The following is a 17,082-nucleotide window of genomic DNA, read 5'->3' as shown; positions in this document are numbered from 1 at the left end:
AAGTAGTAAAGTCATCTCAATGGAATTTATTATATTTGAAAATTTCATATTTGAAAAGCCATTATCTTAGCATTACCTATAATTAACAATAATCGTAATTCATTCACAGGTTTTTCGGTTGTACAGTGTTGACTTATCTGCTGTAGAGTCCATGTATGCGGTGAAAATAATAAAGAAAAATTATTTCCAAACAATTAACATTTTCAAGCACATTTAAAAGTGACACCAAAACCCAGGGGGCATTGCACTCCCTAAATCTTAGCGAGAAAGAGTCAGCCTACAAAGACACTGACAAATTGATGGAGAAAAGTGAAGAACTGCTGCTCATGGGGAGAAAGATGGGAAAAACGTTTTTTTTTCATAGTAAAATAACCATTCTGGGTACCGAGATGGATACAAACAACAACCGCTGCTTCAACAATGGTCTCCTTGTCTCCTGAAGAGAAAGGCAAGAGGAACTGAAAACGACGCTGTCAGCAGTGAAGAGGCCAGTTGATGGGACAAAGTGGTGGATAAGTGCTCCCAACCATTGTAGCCTAGTGGATTCATATAATCTGCAAACAGGGCTACTTTAAGTTATACAATATATTTTACCATTTCCTTGTGAGCAAGAAAAATAGTCAACTGTAAACTCACCACTCAAGCTATTTCTAATCAATCATCAGCATATCAAAACATACACAAGTGACACCTGATGATTACAGTAACTCTTCAACAATTGATTGGAAAATTGATCTCAAACATTGCTCTGGAAATTGATCTCAAACATGTCTGCTTGTTATTTGCTAGTGAAATCAGTCAGTCAAGATATAAAATACATTTAAAAGGTATGTAAATTAAAGTAAATACTGTGAATAATAATGGAAGAAGAATAATATACAGTAGGTATATAATCCTAGGTAAATTACAAGTTCGTAGCCTTGTTGCCTCAAAGAGTTTACAGGCTCCGCCTACATGTGCCCATGTTAATGTGAGTAATAAGACACATTGGTGAAGGGTTTATTCACGTATGTGCATACAAGACTCGAGAGTCTGGCAGTTGAGTTAGCAGGATAATGTCAGTTGTTACAGTATATTGTCGTTGTTACAAGTGTCTGATTTACCTTCAGCGTCTTGTCAGGGCTACATTTAGAACTGTGAGAAAACACATTTCACTATTAAAGATTCCCTGTGGAGTTTTTAGCTTCTTGTAGCGTTACGGGCCTGTTTTCTATGTGAGTGTTTCCCTGTTTTGCTTAATCTGCTGGTACAGGGATGCACATTCACATAATGCACATTCACATGATGCACATTCCTGACAGTGGTAATGCACAAAGAAAGAAACACAGCAATGAGCCGACAAAGACAGAGAAGAAGACTGCTGGGACCTAAAAGTGGATGTTCACAATACTGGATTTTAAAAAAAAAACAGCTTTGTAAATGTTCCATAAGGAAGGAAAAGCACTCATTTGAAAGACATCAAGGATACACACAATGGCTCTAATTTATCAAACGAACGTACGGCAGAAAAACGTGCGTACGACCATTTCCACGCAAACTTCGATATTTATCAATTTGGACGTGAGCGGGAGCTACGATCAAATCTCACATCAGGTCTGAGATCGTGTACGCAAATTTGAGCCTGTGGATTTGCAGTGCAGCGCAGCAAAATCTGGCTGAAAATAATTAACAAACCTCAGCTGTCATTAAGCATAAGCAGTCACATATTAAGAACAGATCAAAACGGATTCTTAAAACGAATAAAAAAAATAAAAATTGTGGTTGGAGCAATTGATTGTACTCACGTGCGTCTGAAGGCACCATCCATGAATGATTACGCATTCATCAATAGCAAAAACTACCACTCGATAAATGTACAGGTGATTTGTGATGCCAAGCTATCGCTTTTAAACGTGGTGGCCAGGTGGCCAGGGGGGGACACACAATTCTTTTATATTTAAAAAGAGCTGTGTTGGCGCGCGGCTGCAGGAAGGCGCACTGCAGAGCCAAAGTCATTTTCTCGGTAAGTGGCTACCCTCGATAAATTGCATTAAATCAAACAAGGTATCAGATGATTAACATTTTGGTATGGTTCTTCTAGGTGAAAAAGGGTATCCTCGCTACAGAGCAGGAGCGCAGGTTCAACACTGCGCACACACGCACGCGGGTCCCAGTGGAGCGCTGCTTCGGGTTGACTGCCTCTGTTATATGTGTTATTCATTTCCATACAGAGTTTTTATGGGCCCCTATTATTCCACTCTTAAGACGGCCAAAAAGCATATCTTTATTTTGCTCCATCTCGGATGTCAGGATGCCGATCTCTGTGTCTGTGTGGGAAGTTTCTTTTCTTCCAAGTGTTTCTCCTCTCCATGTTTGACCTCAGTGGGCGAGGCCTCCGAACCAGGAATATTTAAGGGCGTAACATGTTAATGACGATGGAATTCAGCCGCCGCATTTATCAAGGCCCGCTCAGATTGGTACGCTGAGATTGGTCAGATATGAATGTTTCATAAATCACACGTGTGTCCTGTCGTACGACCAATTCTGCGCTCAGATCTGCGCCCGTTTTCACGCAAGATTGATAAATGAGGGCCAATGTGTTTTGTGAGCGGACCAATCTAATCGTTTATGTCATGTGGAGCGGGTTTAAGATGAGGACTGACAGAGAAACCATCCAAATCAAACTCAGATCAAACTAGACTCAAATATGACTCTGTATTCTGTCACTGTATTGCCAATTTCTCTCATAAAACGACCATCCTGATCTTGCAAGCTGTATTGTGTTACTCACAAATCAGTCTGGTAACTTGCGCTCATTAACGCTTTTTTCTCTTGGATTCTTCTGTTGGAATATGGATCGGGCACCTGAAATTGTATTGTTTATCCGTAAATTCACGTTACACAAACAGCAAATATCCTTACCGACAATTTTACTTTCTGAGCTTTGCCTCGACACTCTGTTAGTGCGCCATACGCTTCTTTGATCTAGTTTGTTAATTCGGCCTTTCTATCACCAACATAGACATAGCCGTTGAAAACAAAGGAGAAGACCATAGTGTTCTATTGTAATAATACAAAAAAACAAGAGTAAGTACTTGGTTTATAAAAATAAATCTTATTACATTTACACACAACAACATTACATACAAGTGATTTTCCCATATTTATTGATATAATGATGGCAGAATGATGTCAAAAAGATGGCAGTGAGTGTGTGTAAGAGAGAGAAAGACAGTACATTTTCACCCTTATTTAAACTTAGGTGGACAAAGCCTTGGCTGTTTGTTTTGTTTCACAATGCCTACTAAAACGACAGTATTAATGACAGAGAAAGTGATCGTTGTCATAGGCCTGCATTACCTGGTGATTCAATGAGGTAGGAATAAATGTGTGGATATGTCACGTCTGGCCACTAAGTGGGCTCGTTTACCCACTTCTCCGGTATGCTGTATGGACAAACATTCCCTAACTCTTTGATTTTTTCCATATATTCTGCCTGACTAACGTTGGCCATTGCAGGAGGTTTCCAGGCTGGTTAACGTAAAATAGGCGAAATCAGGACAGATTACGGCAGGGTTTGTATTTACACCCAGTCAAAGCCGGCAGTTTGTTTTCACCGGAATGGGGGCGTGGCCTCATGTGTTACTCTGATCTATAGCTGGTGATAGATAGATCAATAAGCGAGAGATTCCAGATGGATAAGCAAAGCGAATGTGAATTATGCGAATCAATCCATCTGGCGAAGTCAAGTTATTTTAGTGTACTGTTTAACTGTAATTTTAGATGGTTTGTTCGTGGTTGTAGGTCACATTTTGTTGCTGTGATAGGTTGGAAATCGATATTTGGAAATCAAAAATGAGAGGGCCAATACTAATACACATAAAATTTGCAATTAGTCCGGTGATGGCAGGCTAAATGTAGATATAAGTTTGTTTTTTTTAAAGAAAACTCCACAAGGCACCTTAAGGTACAAAATCCTCCATGTTCCAGTGTTTCCGAAAAAATTCAAATAATGGACACGAAACGAATCAAAAAAAAACCATGGCCTATATTTCTAAAGGCAGTATCAGTGGCAATGTTTTTCCGACAATCCAGATTAAATTGTATATTATATTACTTTGCATCTGGAAATTGGTATAATAATTTGAGAGTTTTCGTTTCTTTACAAAACTTACCAATTTTTATTGCCACTGGAGGTTGAGCAAGATGGCTATACTGGAAAAGCAGGACATAATCTCTACAAGACAAGCAAAAGGAATCCATAGACAAATATACTGTAAATAAGATGGCCGCAGGCTACCAGAATTAAAAGTAAAAGAGTTCTCTTTCATAATATTTCGTTCGATGTCTCACTATGGGATGCACACCTCACTGCAGCCCTCAGAAGCATTTATCTCATTACGCCAATCCTGATTGGCTGGTGAAAAGTGTCCATCCGCCACAGGTAGTCCCAGCTACCTTAAATAGCTCATTCAAACACCTCTTCTCACTCGGAGCATATCTCGCATCCAGGGCTAGCTAGCTTAACTGTCCACAGACAGATCATATTTAGCTTCTGTCGCCGGGCGCTGCTAGCTTTGGATATTTTTCTGCTTCGTCGGTCACACCAGATCAAACTCGGTGCTTTCCTGCCCCACCACGGCTTGGTCAGCACTGCTATCGATGCCTCACCACGGCTGTTCGAGCGCCGAGCATTAGCGCACCAGCTAATCTCTCGGCTTCTTCACGGTTAGCACACCAGCTAACTGCCTCGGCTCCCTGCCTGCACACCAGCTTGCACGGATTGGAGGCTAAACCCCCTCAACCCAGAGGGCACGGAGACTCCAGAGCTAGACTCTGTCGCTGCGGGAATAAGATATCGAGCATGGATCCACACCAGGTCTGCTCATGCTGTCTGGGGCTGGAACACGCCCGGGCGGCTATCGATGTCCCCGGCTCGTGTCCACACTGTGCTGTGTTCACCAAGAAGAGTCTCCGCAGATGACTAGCCCGCCAGGCTAGCCTGTCTGGACATGACCCCTATCTCCCTTCCGACGGCGTCGCCGTCAATGGTGGAGAGGAGGTGGTGGTCGCTGCAGGGCTCCCAGCTGCCGCTAGCCGCGGGTTTCCTCACTGGAGGAAGACACATCGGTCATCATCGACCTGTGTCTCCTTGTCCAACGCTGCGCAGTCCAGGCCACCGGAAGAGCGCTGGGGACCATGGTTCTGCAGGAAAGTGCGCGGTGGCTCAACCTCGCCAACCTGTAAGGCAGGGAGAAGGACGACGTCCTGGACATGCCCATTGTCCCGGAGGGGATTTTTGGCTCCGCGTTAGCATCGATGCAACGACGGTGTGAAGACAAAAAGAAGGAGGATGAAGCCCTCAAGCTCTGCCTCCCTCGAAAGCCCCCGGCTCCTTCTCCGCCTGCGCAGCGTGAAACCTTTGCGCGGGCTGCTTCCCAGGTTTCGCAGTTCGAAATGATACCGAAACTATCGGAGCCCAAGCCCGTCCCACCCACCATGTCCAGTCGGCCCGGTTGGTTTAAGAAGCCCTTTGCCCCAGCACCCAAAAAGGAAGAGAGAGGGGGATTTGAGCCAATGCAGTCTCCGCCAATGCAAGCTCCACCAGGAGCAATCTTGGCTGGCGGAGATTTATCGGTAAATGCGCGCGCAGCCCTGGCAGCTCCCACTGCGCAGGGACCTGCTATCACAGCGGGGAGGGACGGTCTTCCACCTGCATCCAGAGGCCTGGTGCTTGAGGGGTGGTGTCACAGAAACGATCACACTCTCTTTCCAGTGTCCAGTGGGAGGGATATTGTCATTCTTGCAGGACCTGACTGACAAACGAAAAGCCTTCTCAAACGGGTTAGTGACATCTATGCGCTTTCGGTGCATCTGTCATGCACTCAGCTTTTCCCCGGGGATGTGAGGATCATTTTGAAGCCCAACGCCGTTTTTATACCTAAGGGGGTGGGCTCATGTTCTCCTATTGACCTTGTGGCTTTTGCTGCCTCACCAGGAGGGCAGCGGTCACATGCGTTATGTCCAGTCCATGCAGTGCGCACTTACATGGATAGGACTAAAGGTTTGAGGAGGAGCGATCAACTGTTTGTCTCCTGGGCTGGAGTTAATGAGGATTACCTCATTAGGGGAAACCTATCACAAAGCAGCGCATGTCCCACTGGGTCGTGGAGGCAATTGCTTTGGCCTATAGAGTCAGGGTCTGCAGCCACCTGCGGGCCTGCGGGTGCACTCGACTCTGGGCTTGGCCGCATCCTGGGCCTTATTCAGGGGAGTTTCTGTTAAGGACATTTGTGCTGCAGCGAGCTGGTCCTCGCCTCTCACTTTTGTCCATTTCTGTATGCTGGACATCTCCGCTCCGTGCGTGGCACGCGCGGTGTTGCTGTCCTGATTGGAATAGTGCCTTTCCCTGTGGGTTGGTGGACGCTAGATAAGCCTGTCTGGCAATACGGGAGCAACCATTTCCCATAGTGAGACATCGAACGAAATATTATGAAAGAGAACTTTAGGTTATTTACATAACCCCGGTTCTCTGAGTAATATGAGTGAGATGTCTCACCACACAACCCTTCTTGCTTGGGCGAGTGAGAAGAGGTGCTTATTTTGAATGAAGGTGGTCCCGTCCACATGAGCTATTTAAGGTAGCTGGGACTAACTGTGGCGGATGGACACCTTTCACCAGCCAATCAGGATTGGCGTAATGAGATAAATGCTTCTGAGGGCTGCAGCGAGGCGTGCATCCCATAGTGAGACATCTCACTCATATAAGTCAGAGAACCGGGGTTATGTAAATAACCTAAAGTTATTCCTTCCACTTTCAAAGGTTATCAGAACTAAATTCAATGATCTTTCCTCATTCCGGTGTGGGTGAGGTTTGTGGTTGATGTGTGGTTGCACAGATGAAAAACATATACTTGAAATATATACATCTACATTCATGGTACGTTCATGTGTGAGTGTGTGTTTGTGTGTGTGTGTGTGTGTGTGTGTGTGTGTGTGTGTGTGTGTGTGTGTGTGTGTATGTGTGTTTGTGTGCGTGTAGCTACTATTGTACTACCGACTACAGTGTAGTGTCAGTCAAGTTGTCTTTTCAGGGTTATTCTAGTCCTATTTGCTAAGGCATGTTTGAGTTCAGATTGCAGTCCACATATTTCAATGAATATGAAGTGGAACTAGGCAGCAGATTTATCTTACATAGCACTTGAAGCAGAGGAGAAAAATTAGCAACAGAAAAATAACATCCGTAAAAAAATTTCAGGATTGAGAACCAAGACATATTTTGATGCTAAATGCTGCAGGGGAACTACCAACTGCAGCCAGTTAAAATGACTTCAAAGGTAATATTCACCTTATGGCTGATAATGATGACAGACTCTCAGTGGCTGCAGGGTAAAGAGCTTGTCCATTACAGATAACATGACCATAAGACCTTCTATCTTATCCAACAGGACATTGCATTTTTTTTTTCAGAACAGAGAAAACCAGAAACTGGAAAATTAAACTGAACCGTCGCCAAAACTTAAACTCCCACTGGTACAGAGCATTACACTGAATAAAATTAAGTCATCATCTTTTTAATTCCACACATTCTTCTTTCTTCTTCTTCTTCACTAAACCTGGCCAACCTGTTCTCATCCAAACTCGTCACATACTGCCATTTTGTCAGGACCTGTTGGTGTCACTTGTCTATGCACTGGGCACTGTTTTAAACACAGGGAGTGAGTTGTGAATTCAAACAATACTACATGGTTATGATAGGGCAACAAAACCACTTGGTTAGGGTCAGGAAAAGATTGTGGTTTGGATTCAAATAAGTGCATTTGGACTGTAATATCAATTTCAGATGCTGACTCACTTGAGGCAATTTATCAGATTTCGCACAGCTCCTCTTTTGTCACATATGCAGTAGTACTCCCCAAGACATGTAAACAGCCTTTGATGTGTAAACTTCATAAAGTTTTAGAAGTCAGAAAAAGTGCAACAGTAGCCCTGTTCAGACCTCTGCACAGACCCACATCTGTACACCTACTCTTGTTCTCGGCTCTCTAGAGCTCTGAGCGACGCCGTTGCCTGGCAAAGGTCCCTAGGGACTAGGGCTGGATGATATGGCCAAAATCTTCAATCTCCATCATTATACATCTCGATAGTCATATATATCACGATATAGCATGTTTTCTTGTAATTCAATAAAAAAAACACATGGTAAAGCCTATTTTTGTATACTACTGTGTGAATTGAATATTGACTGAAGAGTTAGTATGTGCTTGTTATTATCAAATTAAATTATCATCCGTGATCGGATCAGCCGAGACGCATGCTAATGCCAGGTCTGAACAACAACTTTGACCTTTGGATCAAAATTGCCATTTGCTGACAATGTCCGCGCTTTTCTTAGGTTCGGCTATTAAAGGACTTAAATGTGCAAATCAAGGGACATTTCAAAGCCAACACTAGCACTCAGTAACAACCCAGAACATGTAATTCAGGGCAACATTTTACCGCTTCCTGTAGTCTGTGTGTTAATGACAGTAATCTGTAAGATTATAGAGGATACCACTCCATCAGTGGCATAAGACCCTCCTGACTCTTACTTTCCCTACATTTCTTTTATTTCACTTCATACCAAATCAACCCTCATCAGAATATAGTGTTTCTTCTCTATTATGTTTTGCTTTGTCATATGGTTATTTTCTATATCAATACAGTAGAACTACAATAGTTTCCTCACTAGTACTACAGTCTTTTCAGACATTTTCTAAGAGTCCTATTCTTTGACACATAGAGGAGGGGATGATGGAACATAGTATCTCTGGAGCCCCTTTATAGTCTACATTTCATTTCAAAGCCCTGAACAGAAAAAAGCAGTTCAAAAGGGACTGACGGAATAATGAGTGACAGTAGTCACTGCAAGTACGAACAATCCAGGTGTCACTCAAGCAACAACACTCTTTAAACAGACTTATTCAGCCCTGACAAATGAACAAGGAATGTTTGAAAGTCACTGAGCTGAATAAAGCAGTTAAGTCTTAAGCCTCTGTCTTTTTTATCTTTCTCATTTTCTTTCGTTAGCAGTGAGGTCCCAAACCTCTGCACCTTGGTTAGGTGCCCCCAACTCATACTTGAATGGTTCAAAATTGCCTCTTGGATTGCTTTTCACAAAATCCCTCAAGAGGACACTGGAGCAAATTCATTTAATTTGCATGTCTATCTCAACAAAAGACATGACCAAATTGTTGGAATATTTTAGCCAACATAAGAGAATATGTGTGTGTGCGTGTGTTCTCTACTAGCAGAGCCACATCAGAGATCAGTGACCACTGACCAGGTGTTGGAAAGAGGTTTATGAATACACTCTGTGGCCCTAATAGCGCTAAAACTATAATTTGACTGGACTTTTCTTCGGTAAACCATCCAGTCACAAATATGTCAGCAGCAGGGGTTGATTTTTAAACTATTTTCAGTTTGCTTTTTAATACAGGAAATCTTTTTCTATTTTTATCCCAATTAGTTTTCCAGAGATTTTTAAAAAATCTTAATGTTTTACTGGTGTGAATCCTGAGGGAATGGGGTTATTGTAGTACAACTGCAGCCAATAAGACACATGTACTTTAAGTATTATGTATCTGTTATTTACAGGGCTACTCCAGTTATTTTCTTTGACATATACACACTGTATCAGCATTCCATACTGCAGGACAAACCAGTGAGTGTATTTAACAGCACAATCACAGACTGATAACATCAAAGTAGACAGCGTACATCTTTTAAGCATTCGCTCGGTCTTCACATTCTCAGTGATTGATAAGATGGCCGCTGGCACAAAACAGTTTGTCCCATATCTAAAAATAACTTCCCTTCTTAAATTGTAATCACACACCCCTGCCTGATCTTGATTCAGTGCGACAGTGCAACAGAGGATAAAGTTTGAATCAGATCAATGATATGTAGATGTGACATTTAACACCAACAGTAGATTCCCAGCTGCTGGAGGATGAAAGACATGTTTGAACATTTGATGGGCAAACTCCACAGAGCGTCCCGTGGGAAGAGCTTGCGGGATTGTGATGCAACATACTTGATGAAAAAGGCCAGAGGATTTACATTAATGTAATCAATTGTCAAAAATAAAACAACATACCAGAGATATTAAAACCATCCATCCATCCACCTTCAACCACTTGGCCCTAACTCCTCACTAAGTTCACAGAAATTTAACTCCAAACCATGCCTGTTGTTTGTGATAACAAGATATCGGAAGGGAATTAGAAAAAAGGATTAAGAGGGATAACATTGGAACAGGTGTGACACGCACACGCACACGCACACGCACACACACACACACGCACACACACACACGCACACACACACACACACACACAAATCATAGATAGACAGGGATGATAAAGAGTACAAATAAACAGTACAAATTTGTATTAACGTGTTCAAGATTGAGCCTTCAGCAAACAAAACAGAAACAGGTACGATACCCTACTAGTTCATGTACCTCTCAAGTAACTACACTACTTAGTCTTGGGAGATTAAACTTAGCTCAGCTGACCTTGAACCAAATAGTAAACTAGGTGAATTTTACTGCCAAGCGTGATGTTTTCACAACATAGAAATATAATTAAGTGTCGCATTTCCATATAAGAACTAATTGATTTGTATTCTGTGTGACAGAACTGGGTCATCAATAGAGATTTATAATTTGTATCATTATAATCTGAATCACATTATTATAATAATTCTGTTTATTATGTTTATTCCAATGTTATGACGCAATATCCATATTTGAAGCATTATAAATTGTATCTTTTATTTGTATTTTGATTTAAATGAAAAACTTGTCCATGCATTAATCTTCAGGAGACTTGTCGACTGTAACCAAGTCTTCATAGGTCTTCCGGCTGCAGCTGCAGCTTATTCAGAGCGCTGCTGCTCAAGTCCTCAAAGACAAAGACAGTGGATAACATCACTCCAGTACTGAGGTTTTTACACTGGTTTATAAAGAACTGAATGTAAAATCCATTTCTGATCTATTCTGCAACATTATGAGCCATCCAGACCTCTCAGGTACAAATCTGCTTTCTGTTCCCACAGTCAAAACTAAACATGGTGAAGCAGTGTTCAGTTATTAATGTACCACATATCTAGTTTAGTTTAGCTTGTTTCGTTTATTCGTTTCAGGGACCATGTACAAAATGCATTGGATACATAGTATAAAAAGATGATTTGTACCAGACTCTAGCTAAAAGCTCATTTCCATCTGCAGTCCCTGGGCAGAGCACGCACGCACGCACGCACGCACGCACGCACGCACACACCGCACACGCACACGCACACGCACACGCACACGCACACGCACACGCACACGCACACACACACACACACACACACACACACACACACACACACACACACACACACACACACACACACACACACAGAAATCTGTACATTTTAGAAAGCTTGGGAGAGTGTTCCATGCCTTAGTAGCTCTTTAGCTCTTTAATAGCTTGTTTGTGAAGTGATCTAATTAATTAAGGCAGTGTTGTTAGCCTGGGACCAGCTTGACATACAGAAATGCAGATGTGACACAATCATAGCATTTACATAAGCCATAGAAGCATCAACTGGTATTAGTTATATTTCAATGTATGACCCAGCTTTTTAATGTGTTTTTTAAAAGTGAGTGTGGAATCTAAGGTCACTCCCAGGTATTTGAACTCATAAACATTTTTTAGCTTTTTACCATCCACATATATGTTGGGAATATCACTTTGTTTGTATTTATTTCGGAAGAACATGGGGCCTTTTTTTCAGTATTCAGTGTGAGACAAGAATTACTTAACCACTTGGGGACATTCTGCATTGCTAGTGTCAATTTGCTAGCAACCTGTTTTGGGTCTTTACCATGTGTAAATAGAATGGTATCATCAGCATACATCAAGATCTCCACACAGTGGCATACGTATGGAAGATCATTGATATAAGTGCTGAATAGAAGTGGTCCCAAGATGGAACCTTGTGGTACCCCCATGGAACACGCTTTTAAAGATGACGTCTTATCTTTTATCCTAACACACTGGAAACGATTTGACAAGTAAGACCCAATCCAGTTCAGTACATTTGGAGACAAATAAAAATGAGCTAATCTCAAGAGAAGAACTGGGTGGTTCATGGTGTCAAAAGCCTTTCGTAGGTCTAGGAACACAGCACCCAATACTCCTCCCATGTCAAGATTAGCCTTAATGTATTTGATAAAATAACAGCATGCAGTGTTAGTAGAGTGGTTAGCTCTAAAGCCAAACTGCATAGGATGCATTAGGTTGTCTGCATTAAAATGTGCTATCAGCTGTTCTGCCACTGTTTTCCAACCATCTTGGAGATGTTAGGTAGTATACTAATTGGCCTGTAATTGTTAACTTCCTGTCTATCCCCAGACTTAAAGATGGGAGTTACTATAGCCATTTTAAGTGCATTAAAAAAAGTTCTTTCCTCCAATGATTTGTTTACAAGGTATGTAATGGGAGTGGTTAAGAAGAATTTCTTTAGAAGAAAAGTATCTAGACCCCAAATATTTTTTGCTTTAGAGTTAGATACTGTTGATAAAATTTGATTTACTTTCAAGTCATCTACTTAATTAAAATTCAGTAAGGTGGATTTATTGGTTACAGCCTTAAATAGTTGTGAATCCAGTGAGTTGCTGCCCAATTCTAATACAGAATTAATAAAATAATTAAAACTATTGGCGATTATCATCCTGTGTAGTACCATTCATTGTGAGCTGTAGGGGTGCACTCTTTTGTTTTACTGTTCCAGAGAACTTATTTATGCTTTTCAATAACAGTCTAGAGTTTCATTCTGCTTGTGTTATGATTTCAAGAAAATAATTTGCTTTGGCCTTTCTAAATTGCCATGTGGTTTTGTTTCTAAGACTTTTGTAAGCCAAGCCTGATTTTAGGGATTTTACAGAGCTGCATCCCTTTCCTTAATTAATTGCCATAACGTGGTGTTAAACCAGGGCAAGGTTTGTTTTGAATGTTTATAAGGAATATTTTTGGTGAGTTTAGATATAAGATGTTTGATAGTGTCCAGTAGATCTCTACAGGCCTATTCACTATTTTCATCTTTTACAACATTATCCCAATTTGTTTGTGCTGCATTTCTGTCTTTGGGATAAGTGAGATGTAATTTTTCCCTCTCAATGAATTCTCATTTCTAAGACGTTTCTTTGACAGCTGTCTTGTGACCAGTGTGACATTATGGTCTGATAACCCAATAATTATGTTGTGTTTTTGATATGCGTTCTGTTTTATTTGTGAAAATTGGAGTTGGATTTTCTATTAGCTGAGTTAAGTGAAATTTATTAGCAATACCATTTATCTTCCTTCTTCTTATTTTATCCAGCCAATTCAGATTGAAATCACCCATTAGATCTCTACAGGCCTCAAGAGATCTAATGGGTGAAACTCCCAGAAAAAAGTAGGTCCGCTGTAACTCTCAGGTTTTTAAATCAAGATTTTAGACTTTTCTGCTGCCTTTTCTAAAATCAAATAATCTTTAATATACTTACACTGTGCACTGTTACGTTTATTCTTGTATTTTATACCTGTCTTTATTTTAGCTTGTTTTTATATCCTATTCTCTTGGCTCTTTGGTTTAATTGTATTTACATGACCTTTTGCGGTGTGTTTCTTTTTTACCTTTTGTCACGATGCTTATGTTTTGTGTAAAGCGCTTTGCCTTGTTGCTGAAATGCGCTATATAAATATACTTTGCATGTGCAATTTATTGTAAAAGTTGGGCTTCAGTGAGTTCAAATGAAAAAGAAAGATGCAACATCAGGCTGTAACAAAAAGGTTTTCTTACTGAATGAGACAGACTGTACACCTTCAAAAGTTCCTGTCTGATAGAAGCTCATGGTAGATTGTAACTTTGTAGATGAAAATATTAGTTAAAATAATTAATCACCCAAACAACATACCTTCATTGAGTTAGAACTGAAACAGACACAAAAAATGTAGGCTTGTGATACAACTCAAAAAGTTCTGCATGGAAAGCATCTAGGTCTTGTGTCTCTTGGTGTCTCCCCCATATGGATGGAGTCTAGCCTACTAATGGGAATACTTTGTTTGAATGTCCTTGTCCATCTCGGTAAGAATATTCAAAAAATAATACACCCCCAGAATTACAAATAAAGTTTAACCAGACTCAAAATCTTCCAGTAAATGACACTGCCCCCCATTACTTTGTCCAATACATAAAGCCCACAGCCTTTTCTGACCTTTCTGAATACGTCACCTTTTGCTAAAAGTCTGCATGTTTAACAGGCCCTGCGGACTAACATCTGTGCACTGCTTTGCATCACTCTCCCCATGTGGACGACACCAATGGGAATTGAGAGAGGCAGCACCTTATGTCCCAAAATAAGGCTTCATTCTCTATTGTGCTGAGGAAAACTTCATGATCACTGTCACACCATGTGTGTGCCAGTTGCTAAAAAAGGCCATTTCTTAGGAACAAAGGGAAACTTGCTTTATATTCAGCCCAGAACCTCTGTGCTGGCAAGAAATTTCAGTGCCCTGGAGCGAACAAATGTTCCATCGTCTGCCTTTCACAAACCTTCAGATCTCTTAGAATGTCAGCAATATTATCCTCCAAACCCAGTCCCCAAACTAGTCTGAAGGCTTGGCCACCATGCTCGAATCAAATCTCAAGATGCCAAGGCGTCTGTGATGTAGCCCGCCACTTAAGAGCCAAGGCACAGAAGAAAAACACTGGGGCCAATCGATGGTCTGACGAGGCAAATATCAGGCCCAACTGTGGGGCAGCGACTCAAAGTGTCTGACAGACAGAAATCATTCAGCCATGATGAGCCAGCCATGCTAAATGCTGATGAGCTTGTTTGAAAAGGTCTCACCACTTGGGATATTCAAAGTGTCGGCCATCAACTGCCTGCTTTTTCACTCTTAGAAACCCATTTAGAATGGTTTGTGCTGCTTCTGTTAAATGTGAGCCATGTTTTAGTTGAAACATTGTTGTTTAATTTTAGTATAAACTATGTATAATGAAGTCACATGTTGTAGTGTTTTATTAATTTGTTTAAGTTTACAGGGCATAAAATCATTAATGTCCTGAAAACTGATGCTTCCACTCCTTTCAGGACAAATATTTTAAAGCGACTTCTGCTGCAAATGCCAATGAAACCTGAACACCTTTCAGTCCTACAAAAACCATCACTTAAACTCCTTTTCATTTTTACATTTCAGCTTCCACCCACATCTATTTTTAGTGTAATAACTTCCTTTCCTATTAAGTTACAAATCACTTCAGCTGAGAATTCAACTCCCTAAACTCTTTCAAATTTAGCAGTTAAAGCAAGGTTGACTTTTCCAAGCTTTTGCACTGCAAATAAAAGCATAAACCAATCACTTTGCGTCTATCATTATGAGGATTATAAAACAACGACACAGAGGCACTGTAGTCTAAACTAAAATGGCAAACTTTACCTCTTTCAACCATGACAAAGGTAGCGCACACCAGGTCCACTCCTTCTGTCATGTGTTTTGAAAAATCTTCAGCTTTTATGCACCACTTGAATTGTTTAAATAGTAAACTTATTTGTAGTAAATTGCGAGTGTATTGCCTTCAACACATCTCGTCTCTCTCCCTCTGCCCCCCCACAGACAGACAGACAGACAGACAGACAGACAGACAGACAGACAGGCACACACAGGCACACACAGGCCCGCACAGGCGCAAAACACACACACACACACACACACACACACACAGGCACACACAGGCACACACACACACCCCTCTCTGTTAGGTTGCAATACCAAATAGACTTACCCCAGACATAATATATGTTCTTGCAAAATAAAGCAAATTATATATATATTTTTTCTTATCCAATTACTCGATTAATCGATGGAACAATCGGTAGAATACACTATTACAAAAATATTTGATAGCCCTATTCATGTGATATACATTTTAAATGGAAAGGATTTCCTGGGCCTCTAAACATAACCACTGGACTTGGAATCAAACCTCTCCCTGGATTTAATGACTAGTATATAATCTTATATATATTAAGCCCACCTTCTTCTAGAACAGGTCAATATGAGAGCTGCATATCAATAATAGCTGGAGGGACAATAATGGATGCCAGAATGGCCCACATGAAACATTTTAGGCAGTATAGACAGTGCTTGTTACTGCATTAAACACATTAACTCTATACCCTCAGTGTAGAGTTTAGAGAGTTTATTCTGACCGTCTAACTAAAACTAAGGAAGTCTAACACATCAGCCTGCAGCAAATTCTTCCTTCATGAAGTTTATAAAGTTAAGTTTCGCTGAAACTGTTTAAGAGATGATTGATTAAACTTTGTGGTCATTTCGAAGACTATCACATCGATTATCACATTGTACTGTTAGGTGTTGCTATTATTTTGTTCTTTCAAAGTTACTATAGTTGAATCAATAACTGCCTTTTCGACTAAATTATTTTTAGCTATGTATCTAATAAACGGGCAAATTAATATATTTGGAGAAATCCCTTAGGCCTATACTATAACATTTCAATCCATGTATCAAAAGTAGAGAAAGTGCATCACAGACCACTAAACTGTAGTGGCTATTATTCTTTTATCTGATTCGAAACATACCTATTTCATAAATTATTAAACGTAATGGTGCTTTAATATTAAATGACGCTATACAACTACAACAGACAAAAGTCAGTGTTGAGACAAAACAGTGAATGATATGTAGCAAGTGTAGAAAACATGATCAGAAGAGGATATATAATATTGCTGGTAAAGGAGACTGATGACCCTTTTGATGGCTGTGCACGCTGACCTCTCAGACAGCTAAGTGCCACTGGAGCAGAGCCAGATTTAAACAGCGTCCAAGCAGATGGTAGAGGCAGCCAGACAGGACAAACACATTCTTCCAGCAGAAGCAGAGTGATGGAGACAACCTGTGGTGTTGCCACCTGTCTCAGCACACTGCATAATTAAACCGCATCCACAAAACTCTCGGCTCATCGCGATGACTCACTTTCCCAGCATCCCTCAAGCAGCACTCAGTG

The 17,082-nt window shown here is 40.9% G+C and overlaps 1 protein-coding gene across 1 annotated transcript in view; it reads right to left on the bottom strand.

Moving 5' to 3' along the window:
• tex264b (testis expressed 264, ER-phagy receptor b) overlaps positions 1-17,082 on the bottom strand; it is a gene marked incomplete at both ends in the record, with an annotated part of 43,268 nt that overhangs the window by 19,345 nt on the left and 6,841 nt on the right. The gene's annotated exons all lie outside the window — the stretch shown is intronic.

This window comes from Echiichthys vipera, assembly GCF_963691815.1.
Source record: "Echiichthys vipera genome assembly, chromosome: X".
Lineage (NCBI taxonomy): Eukaryota > Metazoa > Chordata > Actinopteri > Perciformes > Trachinidae > Echiichthys > Echiichthys vipera.
The sequence above is the reverse complement of the archived record's forward strand: the minus strand, read 5'-3'. Positions and strand labels throughout refer to the sequence as shown.